Source organism: Pinus tabuliformis, chromosome 6, assembly GCF_031772625.1.
Source record: "Pinus tabuliformis cultivar Carrire ecotype Pingquan chromosome 6, CPIR1, whole genome shotgun sequence".
Classification (NCBI taxonomy): Eukaryota; Viridiplantae; Streptophyta; class Pinopsida; order Pinales; family Pinaceae; genus Pinus; species Pinus tabuliformis.
This window is the reverse complement of record NC_142292.1, coordinates 1,298,317,444-1,298,324,623: the sequence shown is the minus strand read 5'-3', so window position 1 is coordinate 1,298,324,623 and position 7,180 is coordinate 1,298,317,444.

The following is a 7,180-nucleotide window of genomic DNA, read 5'->3' as shown; positions in this document are numbered from 1 at the left end:
CTTATGAAGTTCTATCCTGTCCATTGGGTGGATATCCTTGGCAAGGACTTCCAGGTTAGTCCTCAAGTAGTCAGAGGCAGATTGGGGCTGCACTGCTGTTGGCATAAAATGACTCATGATCATTTTGCCTTCCTGCACATCATATGCAGACATGAGTCTTTGTTGATTGGTGGGAGCCATGTTTAACAGATGGTTATATAGTTGTATCTTGATGGGCTCATTTCTCCTCTTAATGTCAATGAACTGCTGTTTAATGCTGGGTCCACCTTCCCTTTGCTGATTTGAGGAACTCACTTCTCCTCCCATTGCCCTATCCTGTTCCTGTTGAAAGGAACTTGCTGATGCTTCCCTGCTGGGTGGGACCATACCAAAAGACTGTCCTATTGGCATTTCTTCCTCTGAGAAGGGATTGATTCTCTGTCTCTTCTCCCCATGAGTTGCTGATGTTGTAAGGGGAGTCTCCCTGTCCCTTTTCCTACTTGTATCCTCCTTTTGTGGAGTTTGGAGGATTGATGCCTCAGCTGAAATTTCTTGCCTTGGAGGCACAGTTTGTTCAGTGGATTTAGGGGCTTCCACTGTTTGCTCTTGCTGGACAGGTTGTTCCTGCCTTTGTTCTTCTTGTTGTTGCTGTTCTTCTTGCTGCTGCACTTCTCCCTGATGCTCCATCTCTTCTTGTTGCTACACTAGGGTTTCCATTTGCTCTTCTGTCATAGGAGGTGGTTGTTCCACCTGCTTTTCTTTGCCTTTGCTGGATGTCTGTGGAGTATTCATGGCAGCTCGCTGATGTGTTGTTGAGGATGATGCAGCTGCTCCAAGTTGTCTTTGATAAGAGAGGGGGACCTGTCCATAAATTTCTAAGTCAGCTTCTTTTTGAATATTTCTAGCCTCTCTTTCTAGCAGCTCTTCACTAGTAATCTCCTCTTCTAGGGTACCCTCTTCCCAGCTCAATGCATTGGCATACTGCTCAATCTCAGGCTGCCTTACATGTGAATAGGTACCCAATTTGTATCTTATCCTCCTGAGGGAAACAAAATGATTGGGGTCATAGGGTATCCACTCAAAACTAGTTTGCAGTTTGAGAGCCTCTAGGATACTATTTGCCTCTTTCCATCCCTCCTCTTTTTTGTTATATAGGAAAGGGCCCAGCTGGCTCCTTACCTTCAACTGCGCCTTCTTGTTCTTACTTTGGAAGTGGAGGTAGTCGGCATTCCCAAATTGCCTGAAATATTCTAGGGCAAAAAGTCTCATAGGGACATACCTTGGCAGCCTATAAGGCTTCAACTCACAGCCATATACTCTAATGACTGTGTGGTCTTGGTAAAAGTACCAATTACCAATGTTGTAGGTTTTGTTTAGATGGAGAATTCTCCTCATGTCATCAGTTAACCTTGGAGGAGAAACACCATACAATAATGTCATAGCTGGATGAATGAACAAGTCTATGAACTCACAGTATGTGTATGGTGATACAAAGGTACAATGAAAAACAGAGGTCCAAAACACAACTGACCTTGGATTCCCCTGGGCATTAACTTGTTTCAGGGGAATGAGGAAGCTGCCTGGTTGATAAAACAAGAATAGATGGTAAATGTAGGAAGTGTATCTGAACAGTCTTTCCCTTTGCAGATTCATCAGCTGGTCATGGATCCTATCTGCAATATATGTGGCATAGTCATAATGTACAGCTGGAGGCCTTCCAGGAGAGAATATAGACAGCATTGCCATTATAATATCATCCACATCCTCCACTCCCCTGAACCCTAGGACATAGCTGATCAAATCCACTAGCATTCTGCCCAATTCATTTAAGTATGCATATCCAATAGGAGGAGTTCTGATGGCTTCAGAGCCTGGTTGTACAAACAGCTGATTGATTTTGATGATCTGGTCATTTGACAACTTAGTCCCCTTCTTTATCAAGTTCTGCATGTAGAGGGGGGTCAATGGTTTTGCAGTGTGGAAATGCAGCATCTCATTTATGCTCTCTGGGGTGATATGGAACAGAATTGAGCCTGTGGGGCCGAGGACAGCTCTTTGGCATGGATCATAGCACTCCTGGCATCTGTGGATCAATTCTGGCATAGGATTTACCTGGGGGAGGTTGTAGATGGGCAAGTTTGAGTCCCAAATCCCGAGGATATCAGCTCCACTGAGGTGTTGGGCTTTCAACTCATTTAGCATCTGAATATTATATTTGGAGCCTAATGGAAAATAGTCTAACATTTGATAATCCATATCTCCCAGAGCTTTCCATTCTAACTCCCTATGAGGGGTATTGAGAGGCTTGATGTTCAGTGCAATTGGAGTTTCCATGGTCTATTAAGCTTCTGACTTGCAAGTGAACTGGTTGAAGTAAGCAGAACAACACAGAGGTGATTCCTTACAATGAAAGTGTGAATTTTAGGGACCAGAGGGTGAAATGAGCATACAGCAATTGAAATACTGTTTGAATTACGAATAAGACCAATGTCTAGTCTCACTCTATCTTTTGTGGTAGGTTTTTAATGGATTGACCAATTGTCTCACGATTGCGCGAGCAGTTTACAGTTTTTGATAAGAAATCGGGAAATCAAGGCTCAGCTAGTGGTTTTCGAGCTTGCAGTTGGAAATAGAGGCTTTGCAGAGGGAATTTGCCGGTAAAATGATGAGTTTTAGTGTCCTTTGAGCCTTCTGAGTAATTTACAGACAATTTAGACGTATGGAGGATAAATGATGAGAAATACCTGGCAAACAGCGAGCACTGGTCGTAAATGTGGGCAGAATTGGTGCTCTGGAGGTCTCCAAGTCGATTCCAGCGGGGTGGCGCAGTTTTGGACGTAAAAGACCATGCAGCGGAAACAATAGCGAATGAGCGAAGAAGTATGGAAAACGTGATTTTTGGCCAAAATATGGACCTTTTGGCAATTTGGCGCCTTTTCTCGGATGACGTCAGCATGACATCATAGGGTGGGGTCAAGCTCGGATGACGTCAGCATGACGTCATCGGGTGAGGTGGCAAGCTGCTATTGGTCCACGGGGATGATGCGGTGGCAGACACGCTAGCACAGGGGCGGACAAAAGTACTGATGTGATGGCGGGGTGGCGGCGGCGTGGCTCTGACGTGGGCATGACGTGGGACTAGCAAACTGGCCAGTAATTGCAATAGCAGTTACGGTTTTTCTCGGACCGCTTACGATACGGCCCCGGTTTTGTCAGAGGCCGCTCCGAGAGACCCGAGAGGGTGACGCGTGGCCGAGGACTGACGTAACCCTTCGTCATTTTCTCAGGCACTAACTGTCAGGCGTGGGGGCCGCTCCGATATCAACGAGAGCCGTCGGATCACATGGGTCCGATCCGACAGTTGATGGAAGGGCGATGTGATTGAACAATACGGAGGGGGGCGGGTTTAATTTATTATTTGTTTTTGAAAGCTGCGCCTGGCGGAAACATTAGGATATGGGTTTTTGTAAGGTTTTCAATGTATTTTGGAAAATCAAATGTATGCGCCGAAACTTTGAAAAAGCGGTAAAAGGTGGGTTTTTGGGTTTTTCGTAATTTCAAAGGGGTTATGGGTAGGAGGGGTTTTTACAAGGTTTTTCCTTTACAATCAAAGGCTTAATGGGTGGAATGACTTCAAAGAAGGGAGAGGGGTGAGGCTTAGTTTCATCAAAGTGACCAGATGCCAATTTGATTCCTAACAGAGGATTTATTGGCTATAATGCCAATGGGAGGGATATTTATACAAAATTTGGGGTTTATACACCATGGTGTTAATAATATTAGGGGAAAGGTAACATAGGGGATTTACATAGTAGAGTTAGAGTTAATATGGGGGAAAATGTGAATGAGGGGGAAAATCACTAAGTTTATTTGAGACTTACTTAGTTTAGGGAGTAGATCAAAATGAAAAGAGTTTTAGACAAGAAATGTGGCTTCTAAAAAGATTAAGAACCACCATGAAACCATAATCTCTTTCATGAATCTCAGCTGATTAGGGAGTGTTAGAAATGAAATGGAAAGGGGAAGAAGGGAGGTTAGACATGCTTCTTGCTTGCTGCAACTTGATGAAGAATGACACCTTCTCAATTCATTGATTTTGCTTTAGTAAACAGAGTTAGCACACATGCAACTTATAAAAATGACCTTTCTGCAACCCCAACTGCCTACCCATCTATTTGCCTAGCATTTTTTATTTCTTCTTGGAGGGTGCACTTGGACTTGCAGACCCTTACTTGCCTTTTCTTTTCTTTGGCTTTTTCTTTTGTTTTTCTATCTACTTCTACCCTTATTTCTTCCAAGGTCCCAGATTAAGCTGTTGGGAGCCTTTTTTTTCTCTACCTAAACTACTTGTCTGCCAAGATTAAACAGTTTGGACAGACTTCTTTCTCTATTCTACAACTGAAAAATTTAAAACATGACATGATCCAGATTAGACTGTTGGACCATCCATCAAAATTTGAGTCCATACCAAGCTATAAGCACAGATTGGATTCTCTTGGAAATATCTTTGAATCATCAAAGCAGAGCATATTAGGACCTTTTCATAGCCAATCATGAAATATGAAACCTATTGGTATAGGTAGCTAACAGGTTGTCCCTAATAGGGTTGTCCTTGTAGGCCCCCAGGTTGTCTTGGGTAAGACTGGCCATAATATTGCTGCCCTTGAGGGGTTTGCACATAAGATGGCTGGCCTTGGTTAGGCGGTCCCTGAGGTTGTGCAGGCCTTACTTGGCCCCCATGGAAAGTGGTAGCGTTCCAAGTAACGGATAAAGGTACCGAAACCTCAACAATAGATTGAGTAGGCAAGGGTTGAGAAAGCTGAAGGTATTGTCCAGCAGAATCGTAATAATAGAATGGACCTTGCGCGTTCGGATCCTGAATAGCTTGTCCATAGGCATCATATGGCCCCCCTCCTGGGACAGGACCAGAAGAGGGTGGTGCACTTTGTGCAGGGTGGATAACTTTAGGTGTGTGTGCCGGTTGGCCGCTACTCACTTGACCGTGAGGGGGACCAGCACCAGTGTTCAAAGCTGAAGACGTTGTAACGGCACTAGCAACCGGAGTTGAATGTGCTATACAAACAGTTGGATTTGTCGGAACTGAAGTGACAAGTGTAGTGTGGACTTGTGAAATAAAAGATCCCGTGGTGGGAGTGATATGGGGGCCCCACATAGTCAAAGCAGGGATCCTGACATTTACCCTATCCCTCAACGACTGGTAGCATGGGGGAAGTGGAGAAGTAGCTGGGATGGGAGTGTCGATATTCGACAACACAGGTGTCTCACTCACTCTAGGAGATGTCTCATCCATGTGAGAGGTAGACATTGGAGACGAAACACCAGGGGGGGTAACAGGAATATCGTCTTCATCAGGCTCCCAGATGGGGTTCCAATCGACTTCGTAATCTTCATCGCCCGGGGCACGAGATTTGATCGGTTGGATACTCGGGATAACAGGAAGAGTATCACTCACAACCGGTACCTTAGGAGCAGTGGAAGACGGAGACCCTTGATCACTTGGAACAGGAGTCGATGGCTCAGCCAGGATGATGAAATTCAAAAAGGACCTAAGGGAATCTAACAATAAAGGACCCTACTCAAACTAACGCACACAAGATCTAACCAGTTAATGTTAATCGTGGCCAAATAAATTTTAAGACTCATAGACGCAACTTGACCTTTTCATGTTTTAAGAGTCGAGAAAAGGACAAAAAGGTGACTCTAGTCGCCTTCGAATGTTTTGTGAGCCCGAAGTGACAAACTGCTCAAGTGAGCCTTTTCTTTTAAGGATTCAAAAAAGGATCAAAAGTGACTACTATGGAGAGACTAGGCAAAGGGTTTACCAAACAAATCCATAAAACTGCATATACACCTTGGCAGTCATATGAAAACCAAGGACTTCCCGTACGGCAGTCAATCTTCCTGAATGTTGTGTTCGATGCGTTACGGCTTGTAAGGCGGTAGACACGGCTTCCTGTGGATAAAGGATGATAACCTAGTGGGGTCTCCCCTATATACGTGACGGTACGTGGGAGCTCAAGTCCGTGCTAGACCACTATCGAGTCACAAAAGGAGGAATCACCCAACCGTAGTGTGAAACCACATTGACTAGGTTTAACGACGCCGGAGCATGTATCTAGCCTAGACCTCTAATCAGTGAGTGTTATGTTCCAATGCATTTTTAAGTTCATTCAATTCACTTTATGGTTGATATTTAGTTAGGTTTCAATTTCTAGGTCCTACCGTATGTAATCTCTCACAATTCCCTAAATGCAAACTATATGCCAAAGAATATCATTTCGTTCAATGAATACTAACTACGAGAGAGTTGAGAATTTTTCAAACAAAATGACCACAAACAATCAAGAACCACTCTAATGCAGCTAATGACAAACAAACGAAACTTTTCTTTGTTTTAAATCGCTTAATCAATGAAAAACTTCTAATTTCAATTAACTAATGCAACGCAAAAGAGATTATTCGTTTTCTTTTCAATGGCAAAGTGCACTAAACAAATTTTGAGAGATAGTAACACCGAGAAAAAAGATCAATTTCACTCAATGAGCACACAATCGAATCCCAAAACACCAAGATAGTCCTTCAAACCAAGAAGAAAACACAAAGACCTCTACGAGCTATGTAATCTAAGCCCAAATGAAGTCAAGCGAAATCCAAGTGGAAAAGGAGCAAAGCACTTGAATACCAACAAAAGGCTTTGACAACTACTGAGCAAGCGCAAAATGTAATCACAAAGTCGACTGGACGATCAAAGAACCCGAGACTCCTACGGAAGGCTCGACGCACAAAGCCACTAGATACCCTAGGGCTAAAATGTGAAATCGACAGAAAAAAGCAAACACTCGAAGGATGAAGGTCTAAAACCAGTCAAACAAGGATCAAACACACTCCAGTAATTGAAAAAGACGCAGCAAAATACAAATCCAAGCTCAGAGGGCTTGAAGACAAGCGAACTGGAAAGGTTGACAAGCCTGGCGCGACTATCAGGCTGCAACTCGCGCTTTTATGGGATTGGCGCAGGTTGTCTTTGAGCAACTTGCGCCAATTGGCACGACTGTAAGGCTAAAAAGCACGCTAATCAAGTTTGCTAAGTCAAAAACAAAAGCAAGCAACCCAGGGCTTGAAACCAGTATCTAGGCAAACCAGGGAGCAAGAAATAGTAAGAAATCCAACCTAGAAAGAT